Below are 19,648 nucleotides of genomic sequence, written 5' to 3'. Positions count from 1 at the left end.
TAGTAACTCGCCCCCCCATGGCCCGGCACACTTCCAGGTTCAGGGGCACGGGGCCCCCTTAGGTGCGGGGCCCGATTCAGCTGAATCGGCCTAAGGCCGACCCTGATTACAGCCCAGTTTGCCTGCAGTCTTCCCTGCCCCCCATCAGGACTCACTTCCTCCATGACCCCAGTGGAAGAGGCAAGGATGGTTCAACAGTTAAGAGTGCTACCCAAGGACAGAGTTCCCTGATCTGGACCTAGGGTAAATCCATGAGCCCAACAGCAGAGGCAAATATGGTCCAAAAAATGGTGCTACTCATTGACAGAGTTCCTTGACCTTCCAAGGGTAAATCACTTAGGCTCTGCATGCCTCAGTTTCCCATCTCGAAAATGGGGAGAATAGAACTTCACAAGGACACTGCACTGCTAAATTAATTAGGGCACCAGATTCCAAATACAAGGCACTCAGATACCACAGTAACCAGCACCATAAAAATGAACCTCAGCTGAACTGTACAAGCAAACACCCTACTACGGAGCAAAGAGATTGCTCAGCCCTGTGGCTCCCCTCAGCACAGTGCAACAGCAGGTTTTCCCCATCACAGAACATGGGGCATAAGACATCAACAACTCTGTACAGCTAGCGGGTCCTCCCAGAGAATTCACAGAATATGAGACTCGCTGTAGACCATACTTGGGTTGTGAGCTGCAGGAAGTGCTCCAGCACATCGCCTCTGCTGAAGGAGATGTTCATCCGTGTTCTGAGGATACGTTGCTAGGCATGTACACAGGAGGTGTGAGGCAATTATCTTTCTATCTAAAGGGAAAAAAACACAAGTTCCCTTTCAGCTAGAGCAGAAGGTGTTATCCAAGACTTCACAAACTAAGAGTAAGTACTATTTTAGAAGGGGAAGACGTGCTTCATCAATGAAAATGAGTAAGGAGAAAATCAGTGGTGAAGACTCAGTCCCTTAGCCTCCTTGCGGTCTGTGCTGTAGGGCTCTCTCTTCCAAGAACCATGGATGTCCTATGTGCTACATTAGCTAAGCACAAGGGGAACATGTTGAGGATAGAATGACAGGCTTAACTACAAATCTGCTTGCTAAAAGAGGCTTTTCCACCCTTCAATAGATAACCTGCAAAGAATATAGTGGCAATATATGTTCTCTCTCTCAAGCTATATAAGGGAACAAACCTGGAGATGCTGGCCAGCTGTGTGGGCTTTTGCTGTTTCAGATCCAGCCCAGGTTACTAGCAATGACTTTCAGGTTCTGACAGTAGCCTATGCATAATGCAGTGGCCGTCTCATGCCTTGTCTATACTTACGTACAGATTGATGCTCCACAGATCAATTTAGCCAGTTTAGTAAGGACTAGTGATGTTAAAACACGTTTATTCAAGTAAACATGTAACCCGTGAATTTTCAGCTTGGATCCTGCCTGCACACCCCCACGCTGCTGCCTCTGATACAGAGGCAGTGGGGCAGGCAGTTCCACGGAAGCTGGTACACACAGGGAGTCCGTTTAAAAGGCAGCAGTGTGTGTATGGGGGGTGGAGGGATAACCGTGCATGTTAACCAATGAGCCCAGGCTTAGCAGTTAACCATGTATTCAGTTACACTTACATATCCCTAGTAAGGATCCACTAAATCAAATACTGAAGCGCCCCTGTCGACCCCAGTACTCCATAGGGTCTCACGGAGTAAGAGAAGTGAATGGAACAGTTTCTCCCGGCGATCTCCCACAGAGAGGCCATCACAGAAATTCTATTTAAGGTATATCAATTCCAGCTATGCTATTCTCGTAGCTGGAGTTGCGCATTTTAAGTCAAATTTCTCCCTGGTATAGTCCTGGCCCAAGTCCAGTTCCTAGTGGATGATCAGTTATAATCAGAGAAAGCATCATGACAAGAGGTACCCCGTGTTGAAAATTCCAACAGAAGATTGAATTAGCCTTTGCCTCACCCTAGAAATGCTTCCCCTCTCCCCCCCGTGCTAGAATAGGGCTGAAGCTTGTAGTTGTATCTATCTGAGAGGGTACCAAGAGCATTTTACATAGCTCCCTATGCTCCCCACTTGTTCCCAGAGAGAATTTCAGGATCTTTGTCTTAGAGATAGAAAGGGGAAACCTATTAAACATATAGTTCACTGGCACACTTACCAAGGTTACTGCTTAACTGATGCCCTATGTGGCCACAGGCAGAGGGTTCCTCCAGCCCGACTGGGCCCACCATGACATGGGCAGGGGACTGCTCCAGTGACCCTTCAACCTGTGGCGTGATGCAGCGAGCCGGTTAACTGGTTAAACATATAGTTTAACTGGTAAACACTTTAAACTGATTTTACCCCCCTACTTTACCTATGGGTCAGACAGCTACTGCCACTAAATCCATACAAAACCTGTAAAGGAGTGATTACATAAATCCAAATTACAATATGAAAATGTTATAAAGAGCACCTGCTTTCCAAATTTAATAAGTCAACCATTTATAACTAAACAACACATGATGTGACAAATGACCTTTCGAGGTCCCTTCCAGTTCTATGAGATAGGTATATCTCCATGTATTATATATTATGAAGCAATAAATGCTTGCAAGATAGGGATTTTTAAGCCAAATATTACATCTTTTAATTAACATAAAAAACACTTCAAAAACTCTGAGTGTCCTGGAAATCTCCATGGAAAAGGTTCATGGGGAAGATGCTGTTTAATAAACTGAAACTACTTGGAAGGATAAGAAACATGTATGAGATGACAACTCCCACACACAAAACAAATAAATTACTCCCTCCCTTCATGAAAACAAAAACAAATCCAGATAAATGTATGTCAACTGGCCAAACCACAATAGTCTATCTTGTAATATACACAGGCAAAAAGGTGACATACCACTCAGACAGATCGTATATTGAAGTCCTTCCCATAAGCGGCACTGTCTGCTCTAACACCTCTCTGCTTTCTATAGCCACAGCGTTCATTTCTCAGCTGGACTCTGTGTGACCAACTGTCTTCTGAAACCTTAAGCAGGCAAAAGAACTTCCTCTTTACTGTATACAGCAAGCCAGGTCTACAGAGCTGTACTCCATGAAGGGTAAAAATTAGGGATGTGAATGAGTAGTCAGCTACTCCACTATCTGATAAGCATAAGCTTATCGGGTAGTGGAGTGGAGTACTCGATTATTGCTTCCCCTCCTTGCTGCCTCTGTATGAGAGGCAGCATCTGGGGGAAAGGGAGACAGGAGCCAGTGCTGGGGGGAGCAGACCTAAAAGCCAGTTCCCCCCAGCTGCCCCCCCCATACTGCTACACAGTGCTGCTGCCCCCCCCATACTGCTGCCTCTAACAGAGGTGGGGGGTAGGGGAGGCTGCTGCAAAGCAGCCTCTGTCCCCAGAGGTCTCAGCGTGGAGCTGTCCCCCACTCTCCTGCCACTAACAAGGGCTGCTGGACCTGCTGCAAGCTGGGAGGGAGTGGTCCCAGCTCCTGCGGGTCCAGAACAGCTGCCCCTTTGCATTTTAAATGTAGTAAGAGCTACCAGACTCTTGTTACATTTAAAATGCAGAGGCTCAGTGAAACCGGAGCAAGCCTCCCCTCATAGACTAATCGTGTAACCAGTACAAATTGTAGTGAGTACACAATTAACAAAATACCTGCTCCTTAACATCCATAGTAAAAATACCCCTAAAACACAGCCATCATCTTCCCTTTAAGTAGAAAAGCAAAATTAGCAAAATTGCTGGGGCCAGCAACCCTATGCGCCGCGTGGTCACGGGTGGGGAGGCCACCCATTCGCAGCAAGCCTGGAGCCAGCATCCTCCAGAGCTGTGCGCCCAAAGCCAGCACCCCCCTTATAGCTGCTTGCCTGGGGGCAGAGAGGCCAATTTGCCGCGCTCCCGGGGCCGGTGCTCCCCATAGCCATGCGCCTGGGGCCGGGGCGGCCAATTCGCCACGTGCCCGGGGCCGGCGCTCCCCGTGTGCCATGCATCCGGGGCCGGCTCCGGCACCACACATGAGCCACGCACCCAGGGTGGGGACAGCCCCTAGCACTTGGCGGGCACAAACAAATGCCCCCGTGAGTGCCATAGCGCCCGTGGGCACCGTGTTGGGGACCACTGGTATAGGGGGTTGGGTGATCCCTAAGGGGAAGGAACCGAGAGTGTGAAGGCACTGTAGTAGGGAAGTACCCAGAGGAGGGATGCCATGGTCTTGGAGACTGGTGGGTCCTAATACACATTGGTTGAGAATAATAGGTAACAGTAGGCAAGACTGTGACCAGCAGGGGGGCTCCAGGGCTGAAAAGTTAACTCCCAGAGTCACCAGCAGGAGGTGCTATGGCAGTGAGTCCCACCTATTACAGCCAGAGGTCCACATATCATGGGCGTGGCCAAGTTTCTGTTGGTCCCATAAAGTTTTTTTGCAGCCACTAGTCCTGGCTCTCAGTGTTCTGTGCTGTTTTTTAGCTCTAATTTACTCCTAAATGTCTTCTAAGAGCCCCAGTGAAAGTGTTGGCAATGCTGCTAGACAATTTTGACCTTCCACGGTTCAGCAAATTCTCTGGTTCAGCACCTCAGGTTCTGAGGATGTCAGATTAGGAAGGTTCAACCTGTAGTTTGAGCACAAAACTGGAAGTCACAAACTCTTGGTTTCTAATCCTGGCACTGGCATAGGCTTCCTGGGTGACCTAGAACATGCCACTTAAGCACACAAGGCCTCAGTTTTCCCACCTGTGCAGAAGGAATAATAATACAAACTTACCATGTAGCATAGAAAGAGGCTTAAATGAGTACTGTTCGTGACATATTCTCAAGTAGTAATGGGCAATAAGTACTAGTATTATTGTGTTCCGACTGCAAACTGTTGAGGGCAGGAATCGTCTGCTTTGTGTTTTGTATAGAGAACCACATTTAATACATATAATCCTTGACATCTTAATATCATTGTTTCAATCACCCATTCCAGGACTAGCTGTTTGACATTTGCTCACAGATGACCAAAGCTGCCTGGCTTTTCTGAGTATCGTTGCCACTGAGGAATAACCATAGAGGACAAATTAATTACCTAGCCAGAGCTGGCTAAAAATAGCCAGCAGCATAGAACCCTGCTGAATTTAGACAAAAGTTTCAGAGACAATCTCACCCACAATCCAAATTACAGACTCTATCCATATTTACAAAGGACTTGGGTACCTTGTTCTCACCCCCATTCTATTTGAAAGGAAGCAGACTTTTCTGAAAAGCTAATAAAAACATGTATTTATTAAATGCAAATGGCTTAATCTATACTTGACAGCAATAGCTTGGGGGAAGGAGGTGGTATATGAATTGCGTTCTTCCCTCTGTGCATACATTCCAAGATATTTGTTAGTGTATATATTATATTAATGGATACGGATCTATTTTTGGTTTATTCCTAAGCAGCCTGCCTCCCAAGAGGCTCTCCCCCTCCCACCACTTGCCCGTTTTATAGCTTGCTGCTTCCTGCCTCTATTCTGAATGTACGGCACTGAAGTAATAGCAGATCAAGATGCATGTTAGGGAAATCTTAAAATCCTCTCTTCCTGTGCATCCAGCAGTGCATGCTCTTGCTTGGTCCTGTGAAAAGCCTGCCTTAGATGGGAAAACATTAAAAGGAAACTGGGTCCTTGTTAATGACATGATTATATTTCCCTAAACCCAATCTTGGCACCTGACCAGCATGCATGTCTTTGCCCATGAGGCCAGAGCTGAACAACTCTCCCCCGCAACCTCCCAAATACACACACTCACAGCATTTCCCCCTGCTTCCCTCTTGCCCTCTTCAGCTGGAAGTTTCCAACTCCCGGGGGAAGCAGAGACCTACATGTCCAAGTAGTCCATTAAATGTCTGCGGAGACAGGCGGTATCATAAATTGTTTGGTTTTAAAACGCATTGCTGCGGATGGAGGGGCTTAACAAGTATACACCAAAACGTTGGCTTGTCAAGGTCTGGAATGTCAGCATTAAATCAGGGAAGCGTCCAAGGAAGAAATGCATCTGGAGACAGGGAAATATGTCTTAGGATTTCTCATGTGGCTTGCCCACTTTGTTAGCTAGTACATGATTGCTTTAGCTTCTAAAGTTAGCTCTTCTGCTGCAAACACTGCGAGCACCCAAGATGTTTGCTCTGTCCATGGGTTTCTTTTTTCCCCCCAGTTAATCACTAGGGATATATGCTTAGAGGTTGGCATCTGAGCATTTTCAGGACCTAATCCTGGCTCCACACCATATCCTCTCTGAGCCTGGTTTGCCAGCATTCAAGATAATACAACTCATATATATATTACTACATGAAATGCAAACGACAGTTACTTCAATCCCTTGCCTCTTCATTCCCAGAATCCTGATGCTTTCACTGCTTCCAACTTTGTCCCTGTCACAGAAGAAACCTGACTTTTCTGCTATTTTACCCAGATGGAGAATTTTGTCTGTCAAGAGAAGCCACACATAATACAGCACCATTCACACGTCCCTAGGGCCAACTCTGAATCCGGGTGAAATCCAGGAGGCATTTATTACGCTGACCTCTGGGCCATGCAAATACATGGGAACTGCTGGCCAGTGGGAAATGGTGTCCAGGAATGGAAACCATTTATTGTGATACATGTCACAGGGCTGCATTTATATGCTTTTACAAGGAGTTTCATGCAGGGCCTTAGGCCAAGTTAATAGGTACCAAATACTTCTCTAGAAAGAACATATTTTGCTCCTTAGCATGTAACTCTCCCAGAAGAACAGCAGGAAAGCAATGTATCACCAGTCTCTGAAGAGACCTATCCATGTACCTGATCATTCAAAGATTGGAAGCTGATGGCAGGGCAATTTCAGAGAATCAGAAGAAGTCTGGATCAACAGGGATAGAGGCCTGGAAGCCTCTCCTTACTGCACTTTAGGATTGAGAATTTCACAGCTCTGTACCTCTAAAGCCACCTTGTAACTGCAGTATGCAGTAGAGAAGCCACAGACGCTTCAAACTCTTTGGATAATCTCATCACTGCAAAGAGAGTTTGCCCCCAGTTAAGCTTCAGTGACCAGCCAGAGTTAGAACCTGGGCCATTTAAAGGGGAATTTCATTAACGGTCATTTTTATTTTGTTCCCCTCGGGTCCGCATTTGCCATCCAACATCATGTTAGCTCAGTTTCTGCACTCTGCTGCAGTAAACACAAGTTTATATCAGGAATGTTAAGTATCAATAAACTGAATAGTCGATTAACCTCATGAATCCTGATTGGTTACTCGACTATTCTATAGTCCCTAAGGGCGGGACTGGCAGCCAGTGCACTCCAACCCTAAGGAGCCCCCTGCACTCCGCACAGCTGCCTCTGCTACAGCTCCCCTCACGGACCGGCTGCTGCCAGTCGCCCCGTGATACTGCCTCTGATACGGAGGCAGCAGCACAGGGTGGCAGCAGTCCCTGTCCGGGTGGGGGGGGGGGGGCCTAAGCTCCTGGACCTGATGCAAGCTGGAACTGAGCCGGGTTGTCTGCCCGCCAGGGTCCTAATACACTTTAAATGCAGACTTGCAGTGGGGGTAGGTCCTGGATCTGACACAAGCCAGGACTCAGCTGGGCTGCTGGCCAGCCTGCTAAAAAAAATTACTGGAGGGGGAGAGGAGGAAATGCATGTAGTCTATAGCATTAAGTGATAAGCTTTTGCTTATCGGTTAACCAACTACACTATTACATCCCTAGTTTAAATTGCTGTTTCTCATGGCTTTCCCCTTCGCTCTGGTTGTTTATTACCTCCGCTTGCTGCATCATTTGTTGGTTACCTTCTGGTTGTTTGCTACCTCCACTTGCTGCATCATTTCTCAGATACGCTAAATGTCTTCAGGGTCCAGGCCATCTTTTACTCTGTGTTTGAACAGTACCCAGCAAACCGTAATCCTAACAGAGCTGCACATGCTATTGTGTAATACAGTACAAACACCAGGTACACAACCAGGAGTTCCAGTGATCAGAGTAGACCAAGTGCATTAGTGAAGGAACAGTTAGCTCCAAAGAAGAAAGCAATAGGTCCTTTGCATTAGCCAGATTCAGATTGTGAAGGCTGGTGCTCTGAGGAATGAAATTAAGCAGATTGGATAGCAGAAATTAATGGGAGCTTATGTGCCTCTGGGGAGAGGACTGGAAGGCCAGCACAGGATCTAAGTGCAATTAAACTTCATCATGATAAACAAAACCTACTAAAAAATGCAGAATTATGGTGATTAGAAACACAGCAGAGGGGAAATATCTTACTGGTTAATTGATTTCTCCATGGCTTTCTCTATTAGCCCAAACCAAACAGGTTTACATTCCCCTCTTTTAGAGAATATAGAGGGGGGGATGAGGAAGTGAGGGAGAATCAGACTTTTGGGGTGCGTCTACACAGCACCCTAAACTCAAAAGAAGATACACAATTTGTGCTATGCAAATTGTGTATCTTATATCGATTGAATTTCAAAATAGGCTATTTTGAAATTTGGAGTGTCTACACAGCACCAAATTTCAAAATAACATGCTATTTCAAGATACCCCTTTACTCTTGGGAAACGAGAAATACTGGGATGACGAAATAGTGTGCCTGTTATTTCAAAATATTTTTCGAAATAGCAGGTGGCTTGTGAAGACACAGGCTAGCTAAGAAGACTGTTGGGATATGTAAAAATTAATAAGGGTCTGGGATGATGGTAAGGAGATCAGCCACAGTAGGCATTATCCTTGAACATGGTTTTACTCTGCGTTTTTGCAGCCTAGATAAGCATGCAGCTGCTCTTCTTCGATTTGTCTTTTGCTTATCCTCATTGGTGCTGTATAAAATATATTCAGGGTTAAATTTCTTGTAATCTCTGTAACCTGTTGACTTAGAAAGTTTGTAGTGTAGAAAGTGTTGATTCAATTAGAAATTCTGTAAATAGTAATTAGGGGTGGATATAATTGAGTTCATTATTTGTTTATTAATATTCATTTTATGGGAGTTAACATTACTAAATAAGATTTTAGGAAAAGCAGTGATAGACATGAGACTCAACATATTAAAATAGATAAAAGGGTGTGATTGGCACCAGATTGTTGCCACTCGGACGTTGTGTTGAATGTCCAAAGTAAACGTGCATGGGCAATAAAGCAGTTCCATTTACCCCATCTGCTTCTGGATCACCTGTTTCTTCTCTAACATAGACGTACCCTTGATATCTCAAAGGACTTGCTGCCTGGGTCAACTCAGAGGAAGGCTTCTCAGAGCAGTGCAAATAACATAGGCTTGGTGCACTGATAAAAAAAAACACACCTATGTCTCCCCAGTAATCAGAGGCTGTAGTATCTGTAGTCCTGAAGAAACTAGGCCAACAGATTAAAATATTACTCTTCATTACATAGGGGGAATTCCTCAAGAAGCACTCTTCCCACCCCAAGCCCTAACACTGTGGCCAGGTCTACACTAGACCTGGAAGGTCAGGTTAAGGCTCACAACTCCAGCTATGTAAAATTCATATCTGGAATTAAGCTTAACTAAGCTTGACACCACCTTCACAGTGAGAGGCTGACAGAAGCAAATGCTCTTGTTGGCTTCCCTTACTCCTTGCAACAACCAGCAGTACTGGTGCCAACTGGGACCACTCACAGCAGTTGAATTAGCGGGTCTTAACTAGAATACCAGAAGATCAATCTCCCATGCAGAAAGTGATGATGTGGCCTGTGTTACAACTCCAGCTGAAATCACCAAATAAATGACTAATGAGCCCCAGGTGTTTGCTCCATGCAATCTTAGTAAGGAGGCCATCTCACTCTGTGCCTCTGATGTAAGGCACTTTGTCTGCTACCCAGGCATGGAGTGCTTTGGTTAAGCACTGCAAGATTCCCACAAGGCATTACTTCAGCCAAGGAGAACACCATCCTTTCAAATTCTAAACATCAAGACCTCCCTGTATCAGTCCCACCCACACACCAGTCATGTGTTATACAGACAGAGCAGAGAGGCCTCAGGACAATGGCTTCATCCCAGAGCTGGGCTGCTGCCCACATAGTCAGGAAAGAAGCATAAAAAGTTGTTACGAGAAGGGAGAGGAGAAAAATTCTTCTTGTTAATCTTTGGTAATAGGACAATAAGCAACGTGCTTAAAATTGCAGCAAGGGCAGTTTAGACATTACGAAAAACTTCCTGTCAGGGTGGTTAAGCATTGGAATAAACTGCCTAGAAAGGCTCCGTCACTGCAAGTGTTTAAGACAAGATTAGACAAACTCCTGTGAAGGACGACTGAGATAATACTTTAGTCCTGCCGTGAGTGAAGGAGAGTAGAATAGACGATATCCTAAGTTCCCTTGCAGTCCTATGTTTCTATGTTGTCTGGTCAAATGACCCACAGGTGAGAAAGAGAGTCAAGCTGGCTGGGAAATAAATCAAGTCCCTCCGCAAAGACCTGGTGAGGAGTAGTCTGGCCGCTGCCATTTTCTATTTCATGGTCTCCAAATATTCATGAAGAACTGCTGCCCTCCCTGAGAGACTGACATAATGAAGTACCAACATGGCTTCTACCCCAAGGGCTGGACTCCAGCACAATGGTGCCACTGTGACAGCACTCATGAAAGACACTCGATGGGCAACGCTTTGCCTGTTTGATAGTCTGTGGGTGGTTGAGAGCTACAAGACCTCATTCACTCATCAGCCCACAACGTAGAAAAGGCACAGGAAGGAAGTATTCCCGGAGGAAGGAGAGTGGCAGGCTTTGGAGAGTCAGCCAGACAAGATCTCTCAGGGGAAAGTTATCGCCTGTCTCCCCCTTCCTTGGCTGTGTCAGATGAACACTGTTGTAAAGGTAGAAGGGAGCATTGGAAATATAGTGCACAAGATGTATGACCAGATGATGGTCTTTGAGCAGTCTGTGGGTAGACAAGAGACAGAAGCAGGATGATTCCCTATCACAGTTAACTCACCACATTCCAATGGAGGAACAGCCTGGCTGCCACAGAGAGCTGCCTACAAATGGGCTATGACTTCTTTCCCTCCCGAATCCATAATGTATTTTTGCATGTTTTGAACATTAGGCAACTCCGTGTTCATTAGGCTGTCACGCTAATGATGGCTGATTGGACAGGTTCTCTTCCTTCTGAACCCCCAAACTGCAAAAAGATTTTCTAGCCAGCAATAACATACTGTTTTCTGGCAAATGCTATCACCAAGTGAGATATGATCTGACATGCCATTATTCTTCCAGAGGCTTCCTTCTCTTTGTGTCACTTTCGTGTCACTCACTTTCAGGAAGGCAGGGAAGTAATCAGGCTCTTAATGGGTTAGGAAAGAAGTCTGATCTAGTAGCCTAAGCACAGGACAAGAAACCAAGAACTTGGAAGCCCTCATTTCTAACATTGGCCTCCCTGTGACCTTCCCTGCCTCAGTCTCCCTGTTATTGAACTGGACTGAGAATCAACATCTGGCATGCATTTCTGAGTTCTGTAACTGTTAAGCTACACAGACCCAAAATTTGGGGTTTCTCAGTAATATATTCAGTAGCATGTAGAGGCCCCAACCAAAATTGATATGCCAATATACAAATATGGAGTAAGAAGTGATCTTTATCCCAAAGAGCTCCCAACCACATCAGATAAAACAGTGGAAGGAGAAATGAAGACCCAAAGACCACTTGCCCAGGATAACATGGCACTTAGCACTCAAACTGGGGTCAGAATGTAGGTCTCCCAACTTCCATTCCAGGACACTGTCCACAGGGCCATGCAGACTGTTTGCACAGTGTCCCTGCTCATTTTTTTATGAATGGGAAGAACATTTAGGGTGTGGCTACACTGCACCCGCAGTTCGAAATAAGATGTGTAATTTGAGCTACACAAATTGAGGAGCTTATTTCAAGTTAATTTCAAAATAGTTTATTTTGAAAACTGGTGTGATCTACATAGCACCAAATTTCGAAATAAACCACTATTCTGAAATGTCCCTTAATCCTCATGGAGCAAGGTTTACAGGGAAGTCGGAAAAGCACGTCCGTTATTTTGAAAGCTATATTGAAATGATGGGTGTACTGTCAAGATGTGGAAAGTGCTATTTCGGGATACCGGAAGTATCCCAAAATAGTCCTACTGTCTAGACACACCCATACCAATCTCAACAGGGTTGTAAGGATTTAATAGCTAGAGTTTCTTTACAGTTCTGAAGGAGAAAATGCTAAGTATTATTCTTGCTGTCCAAAAAACTTCTATGTGTACATTTACTTACTTGAGCACATTAAATGTGGAGTTAGAAAATGAGATGTGTTTTACAGAGTGGCAGACTTTCAAAAGGCAGCATTTTAAAAGTGTAACAACTTCAGGGTTTCGTAGCAATAGGACTGGTGCATGTGGCAGTTGAGTTGTACATGAATTGTATGTAACTTCTGTAATGGACTTTCACTGTTTCCCTCCCCACTGCAGGATTGGAACCCTGAAGGATTTTTGGTGTGCTGTTGTTTAGGAGTAGGGTTGCCAGATGGTTTAACCAAAAATATCAAACACCCCCCCAAAAAAAACACCAGGGAAAAAATTCTGTTGAGAAAAAAAAAAGAGAGAGACCAAAATTGTTGAGAAGAGAAAAAGGACCCCGAGAGTTATTAAGCAAAAATAAATAAATAAATAAACAAATAAATAAAACCAACATGGCCCCTTTGAGGCCTTTTGGACCTAACAGGCTGCCGGCAGCTGGCAGCCATCTTGTCTTCCTGCTCCGGTCCAGACAGCTCCCCTCCAGAGCTAGATAAGCAGGGGGAGAAGGAGGGGAAGAGGAGCTGGGCCCGGTTGCTGAGTGTCTGTAGGGTTGCCAGGTGTTCAGTATTGACCCGGACAGTCCAGTATTTTTGCCTCCTGGCTGGGAAAAAACAGAACATACCAGACATTTTATGTGTCCAGTATTTTCTGAATTTTTTTTACCAGACAAGAGGTGAAAATACCGGACTGTCCAGGTCAATACTGGACACTTGGCAATCCTATTTAGGAGACAGCCTCAAAAGAGCAGAGATAACTGATCAGACCCCATGCTAGTTTCCCTCCTGGATAGCAAGTTGTTCCAGAAGCCACTCCGAAGACCTAACCCTAATTGTTTTACCTGTGAGGGTTAAAGCCATAGACAGTGGGTCCTAGAGAGTCCCCAGGAATGTTAGGAAAGCAGGAAGAAGTTGGCAGGAAGCCAGAAGAGCCAATGGAAACAGAGTGTGGGCTTTTGCATTAGAAGCCATGACCTTCCTGTTTCTGGTTACTGTATGACCAGAGGAGATCCTGTGAGACATGAATGAAGCCAGGAAACAAGGCATATCCAGCAACATCCATGCCAAGGGAAGGACTAAACCTTGAAACCACAGATGTATAAGAACAGTGAATCATGATCAGGTTGTTTTCAGATTTGTTGGACTTCTGTGTTCTGAGCAGATATAAAACTGCCCCCTTATACTGTAACTTTCCAAACTGAATGTGGAAAGCAATTCACTGTGCTTTAATGCCTTTTTTTAATTGCTCTGTAACACCTAACAAACAAGTAATGTTTCATCAAGTGTGTTTCCTTTTTATCATTGTAGTTAATTTTTAAAAAATCATCTTTTTAAGACAATGATCTGATTCCTGTGTCCTAGGAGGCAGGAGGTTCTATGCGTATATGCCTAAGACTGCAAACCTACACTACTACGAGAAATTACACTTTTTTAAGCTCTCCCTAGTGTGAGACTTAAAAGAGCTTGAGGATAACCCATAGTAGAGAATTCCCCAGTACATCTTCTTGGACTCTCAAAGGGGTTTTTGCATTTGTTTCGTGAGTTTAACGCAAACCTTCAGTAGCAAGTTATTTTTAAAGCTTCTTGCAGGTCCCCATCTTCTGCACTCAGAATGCCAGAATGGGGAAAAAGTCCCTTGACAGTCTCTCTGTCCACAAATTGTGCCTGCTAGCAGAGGCATGAAGGAAACAGAAAGGCATGTAATCAAATAGCTCCACTCAGCCTGAGCTCCTGCATTTGCTGCTATTTTTCACAAGGAACTTTTCCTTCCTTTTCCCCCTCCCGCTTCTTGTCCTTTGCCAAAAGAAGCCAACAGCTGCAATCACACTCAAGCTGGATTTGGCAGATTCTACTGCAGAGCCTAGAGATCATGCTCTGGGATGATAACTTTCCATACAGCACATCTCTGAAGACTTCCTTTGCTGGTTCATTTGTGATTCATTTACTGTAGCTGTCAAACTGCCTTGAAGGCTCTTGTCAATACGGACCTGATCCAGAACCTGCCAAAGTCAACAGCACAACTTCCCTTGACTTTAATAGCTATTGGGTCAGGCCCAGTGTTCCATCTAAGATTTTCCTCCCTTGAGCGCAGTGAGTTTTGTCTTGTGCACCAGTATTGAGTCCATGTGCACTTGTTCAGATGTGTGCCACTGTGGCAACCAAGTTATTAATAAACATCTTACAAACCTCCCCCTTTCCCCTCTGCTGCCCAGTCTCCATCCCTCCCCTACCCCATCAGCTCCTCTGGTGCTTTCTGCTGCCCTCCACCCCTCAACTTCTTTCTCTCTCCCCTCAGTCCTTTGGAGACCTTCGTCACCTGCACCAGCCCTTCTCTCTCCCCTAGGGTTGCCAGATAGTTTAAGAAAAAATACCAAACACCTCCTGCCACGGCCAAAAAAAAAAAAAAAAAAAAAAAAACACCAGGAAAAAATTCTGTTGAGGAAAAAAAGGAGGGGAACAAAGTTATTAAGCAAGAAAAAAAGGGGGGAGGAGCCAAAGTTGTTAAGCAAAAGTTGCACCACACCCTTCAGTTCGGGATCACACACTAACCACCAATGCACTCACCCCTCCCCCTGAGCCAGGCCCCCCAGTCTCCCCATCCCAATGCACTCACCCCTGCCTCAGACCCAGCCCTCCCTAGTGTCCCCCCACCCCAGTTCATTCCCGCCTCCCCCTGAGACAATCATCCCCAGCATTGGGAACACCCACTCTAATCGAATTTCTCCCCTCCCCCTCACAGAGCCAGGCATGGAGAAACAATCTGACTTTTAAAGTGGCTGTTTCTGCTACCCGTCGTGGCTGCCTCGGCTCACACTGTAGAGAGAGGGAGGCATCATATGGCCATCTCACAGGCTCTGCTGGTCACATGGGCCAGAGCAGCGTGTGCTCCGCTCCCACCCCAGTCCAGCGCCCCCCCAGCATGGCGCCCAGCAACTGCACCCTCCTGCCCCCCCTTCGCTAGACTCTGCCGCACTCCTCACTCCCCTGCCCCCGCCAGAGGTGACAGGGGAAAATTGTCCCTGCCAGGCTTCCATCCCAGGAAAACAGGAAATACCGGAATTGCGCATGTCCGGAATTTCCTGTTTTTTTTACCGGACAAAGCCCGCAAATACTGGACTGTCTGGGTGAAAACCGGACACTTGGCAACCCTACTCTCCCCCCGTGTCCATTCCTTCTGCAGCCCCACTCTGATCAGCTGTAGCTACCTGTCCCCAATCCTTCTCCTAACACCTCCCTCTCAGTACCTGCCTGCCTCTCTCCTCTGGTGCCTGTCTTTCCCCTCCACGTCTGCCCTTCTGCTTCACCCCCACAATTTCCCTGGCACCTGCACCTTCCCTTACCCCTGCACCTTTCTGGTGTCTCCCCCTTCCCTCACTGCCCTGTCCTCCTTGCCCTCTTTCTCCCTGGTGCCCACCCATCACCACCCTCTGCCCCAGTTCTCCTCACGCCCCTCTGTGCTCTCACACATGACTTGCTCCATTCCGCCTTCTTCATGCCCACCGCTCGTTTCAACCCCTCTTCTCCAGGCACCCACTCCTCCCCTCTTCTCTTGTTCCCTCTTGCCCCACTGTCCCTCCCCTCTCCTCGCATCACCTTGTCTCCTCCCTTCTTCCACCCCTCCCCCTTCTGCCCTTTTCTTCATTGTCTCCTATTGGCCCCTTTGCATTTGTCTCTCCTCCACCCTGCTCATTGGTGCCTTCCCCTTTCTTCTCCTGCCCTGGTTCCCTCCTCACCCCTCAGCACAAGAACCTTCTTCTTCTCATCCCCCTTCTCCTTAGTTCTCCCCCTACTCCTTCCCTAACTTTCTACCTTCAACATGGAAAGCAGTTTGTAGGGGCTGGAGTCAGGTCTTGGTGCTATTTTTAGTAACGTGGTCCTAGCACCAGAAGTCCCTGCAGCCCCAGCCCCAGCTGCTCCCAGGGCGGGACTGAATTCTGGGATTGGAGCAGAGGCTGCCCACAGTGCTATTTTTAATACCGCAGTCCTGGTCCTTAGGGACCTTGATACTAAAAATAGCACTATGGGGTGGCCTGAGCTCCAGCTTGAGTAAAGCAGCAGCTGCAAGAGGCCTGTTCCAGCTGGGGCAGCCTCACTGGAAGGGCCTCACCTCATGTGCCCTGGCTCCTAGCAGAGCAAAAGGGCAGCAGCCCACCATCATGAACCCACCAGGCCACCAGCCATCACCGCCACCATTCACCTTCCGTTCCAGCAAGAAGGTGAGCAGTAAGTGCTGTTGCATACCTCTTAAAATGACATGAGCAAACCTAAAATTTTAATGCGTGGCAGTGCTGGTGTGCAGCTTAGAAGGAACACTGATCAGGCCTGCGGGGAGAAGTTTGTGACAATGGAAATGGGTCTTTGTTCACGTCCACCTCTTTGCCTTCTATTGAAGAATAAAGTCCAGCCCAGGAGAGTTTTGGGCACTGAATACAGGAGGCATCATTTTTACTCCTATAGCTGACAGATTGACCCCCAGCCCTGTTTATTAAAGGACTGTTATTTCAGGGGACACTTGTCACTTTGATGCTGTTCCAATTCCAAAGAGTCACGGATTTTCCTTTTTCCTTTAAGGTTCCTTGTCTGAGTCAAACCAGAAAGCCCAGGGGCAGACAACTTCCTCTGGGACACCGACTGATGCTTCCACCGGAGTTGCTACAGCAAAGCAGGGTGGCAGAACCCTAACTGCAGTGGAGAGGGGGGATGTTGTGGTCATTTGTACAGCAAATTGTTATGGAGCTTATTATGGAGCTCTGCAAGCACGTCCAACTAGAGCAAAGCCCTTCGGAGTCGGATCTTGCCTACACACTCCTGCACAAATTCCTTGAGGGATCAATACACAAGGGCTGATGATTAGAACCCTGCAAATCCATGGATATCCACTTTATAGCTACAGGTATGTACATCTGCAGATGCATGGGTGGTTGGTGAAGGCATGCATGGCTGGAGGAGGCCAGCCCTCAGCCCCACCTCTTCTTCTGAGGCCCCGCTCATTCCCTGCCTCCATAGGAAGGCGGGGCAGTATGCCATGCACGCGCTCCCCCTCCCAACCACGAGGAGAAGAGCAGGCAGGCATACACTCGCCCCAGCATCTCCAGCCCCGTAGGAGGGTACGCCATGTGGCCTAGTCCAGCCCTGCCTCTCCAACCCCAGAACACAGGAAGGGGGGGTACTGGGGGCTGCAACACTCCATCCCAGAAGGCCTACAAGAGGCATTTTGAGGCGGAGGGTTGGCTGGGCTATGTGTAGCCACCTGGGAAGTCAGAGCCTTCCCCCACCTTACATACAAGACATCCATGCACGGATGTGGATGCAGATATCCACAGCTCATTTTTGTGGTTATGCACGCAGATGTGGACACTAATTTTGCATCTAGAACCCTGCAAATTTGCAGATATCCACTTTCTATCCATGGGTATCTGCATCCACGGACATCAGTGTGAATATCTGTGGCTCATTTTTGCAGATACAAATTTTGTATCCATGCAGGGCTCTACTCACGATGATTATAAAAAGGGTATTCCCAAACATCACTAGGCAATTGTAAATTATCAGTTAATATCTGTGTAAGGCTGAGGAAATCCCATCTCCTTTTTCACACTCAGAAGCAAAATGCCCTAAGAGAATCCTACCTAGCGACTGCTCTAGAACCTTACAATCCAGCCTGGGACTTAGGAAATGTAGTCAGTGCTGTGTTGATACTCACATAGGGCAGACAAGTTCAGTGAAGGTTGCAGTTTATCCTCCTCACTCTCTAATCTCAGTACCTTGATTTAAGAAGATCCCAGTAACCAAGGATTTTGCAGTCTACACTTAACGAGTAAAAGATCTTTCAGAACTGTCATTTCAATGACCAGACCCTGGGTATTTCGCTTGAAGGGCTGAATAGCCAAACACCGCAGCCTTACCCAGGACTGACGTCTCCAAACAGGTGGAAACAAGAAAGGAAGCAAAGTAAAGGAGACCAACAAGCATAACAGAGTGTAAGTGAGGCACAGTTTGTACTATACACCACTTCCAGGGGAAGCAAAACAGATGCAAGTACTAGCCAGCTCCCATTGTGAAAAATGGCACCACACAGCCTTCAGGATGCACCAGCAGTGTGCACCACGGGCATGTTATCATTATTATTAAGGATGGGTCAGCAAGCACAGCACTGGGAAACAGAACACTGAGCTCAAGTCTGAGCAGGTAAGCAGTGATTAAACTAATATTCAGCTGTGCTGCTTGCAAATGGATTTCTCCATCACTGTTAAGTCTAGTTGCCAAAGAATTTTAAATAATACAGTCAATACAGATATATAGATTTAGAAACTTCCCACTGAAAAGAGAAGAGTGGAACCAATTTCAACACTTGTTATTTATTGGCATTATATTAATGCTCAGAAGTTCCAGCTGAGACCAAGATTCAGCAGCATTTAAAGTTGTGCAAACACATAGTGAGGGTCTATCTCTGCCCCAAAGGGCTTACCATTTAAATCAGAGGTGGACAAATACTGTCCCACAGGCTGGATGTGATCTGCCAGGATTAGCCCCTGGCAGGCCCCCACTCTGATGTATTTACCTGCACCTCTGCAGATACAGGAGAAGACAGCTTTCATTGGTCACACATCACTGTTCCTGGCCAATGGAAGCTGTGATCGCCCATACCTGCAAAGGTGCAGGTAAATATAGTGACAGCGGCCCACCAGGTGCTCACCCCTGCTTTAAATGGATACAATGAGCAAAAGATGGGAAAGAAAACAGACTCAGAAAGGTGACTTTCCCAAGCTCTCAGAGCACCAGTGACAGATGATAGAACCCAGGACTTCCAAGTCCAGTGCCCTATCTGCTATGCTACACTGCCTGTACAAGAGGGAGAGGTCTCCTGCACGGTATGCATAACTCTACCAATTACTTAACCAGACAATCTGCCAAGGTTTAACACTGCTTACCTGCCCCTCACAATGTGCAAGGACATTTTTACTACACTTAACCCAACTGGCAGGCAAGCAGCATATGAATCAGCCCAACACACAACTTTTCCCAAGAAAATTCTGCTCCAGGAAGTCAGCTTTGCTCCTTATACTATGCAAGGACTAGTCTAAATCTGTCTGTAATAGAGCCTTTGAGGCTGACTGAACAGTAATGTTCACAAGCTGCTTCCCTCAAGGGAATACTGTATCTTCCTCACTGCATTACCCCAGTCAGAAAGATCACTGAACAGCACAAAGGCATCCACAGACCAAGCACCGCTGATGCAATTCCATTTAGAATATATCAGAATATTTTATTTCTCCCTATGAAAGTGGCAGATTAGGTATTTCCATCTCTTGTGTGCTCCTTCAAGGCCAGAAACAAATTCACATTGCTTCACACAAAAAAAACAAAAACAAAGAAAACCCCAAAAGACAAAAAATAACCTCCTTATTTTTCAAGCTACAATAAAAAG

General features: G+C 46.4%; 1 protein-coding gene across 25 annotated transcripts in view; it reads right to left on the bottom strand.

The window, feature by feature from the left end:
• The window catches only part of NCOR2 (nuclear receptor corepressor 2), a 511,248-nt gene that overhangs the window by 442,857 nt on the left and 48,743 nt on the right, over positions 1-19,648 (bottom strand). Inside the window, exon 2 of one of the 25 annotated variants that reach the window (XM_075898481.2) lies at positions 676-798. The exons of the other annotated variants lie outside the window; for them this stretch is intronic. The gene's annotated coding sequence lies outside the window, so the exon portion shown is untranslated. The remainder of the gene's footprint in view (positions 1-675; positions 799-19,648) is intronic. 25 annotated transcript variants of the gene reach the window in all.

This window comes from Pelodiscus sinensis, chromosome Z (assembly GCF_052426305.1).
Source record: "Pelodiscus sinensis isolate ZL-2025 chromosome Z, ASM5242630v1, whole genome shotgun sequence".
NCBI lineage: Eukaryota > Metazoa > Chordata > Testudines > Trionychidae > Pelodiscus > Pelodiscus sinensis.
This window is presented reverse-complemented; position numbering and strand designations above follow the sequence as displayed.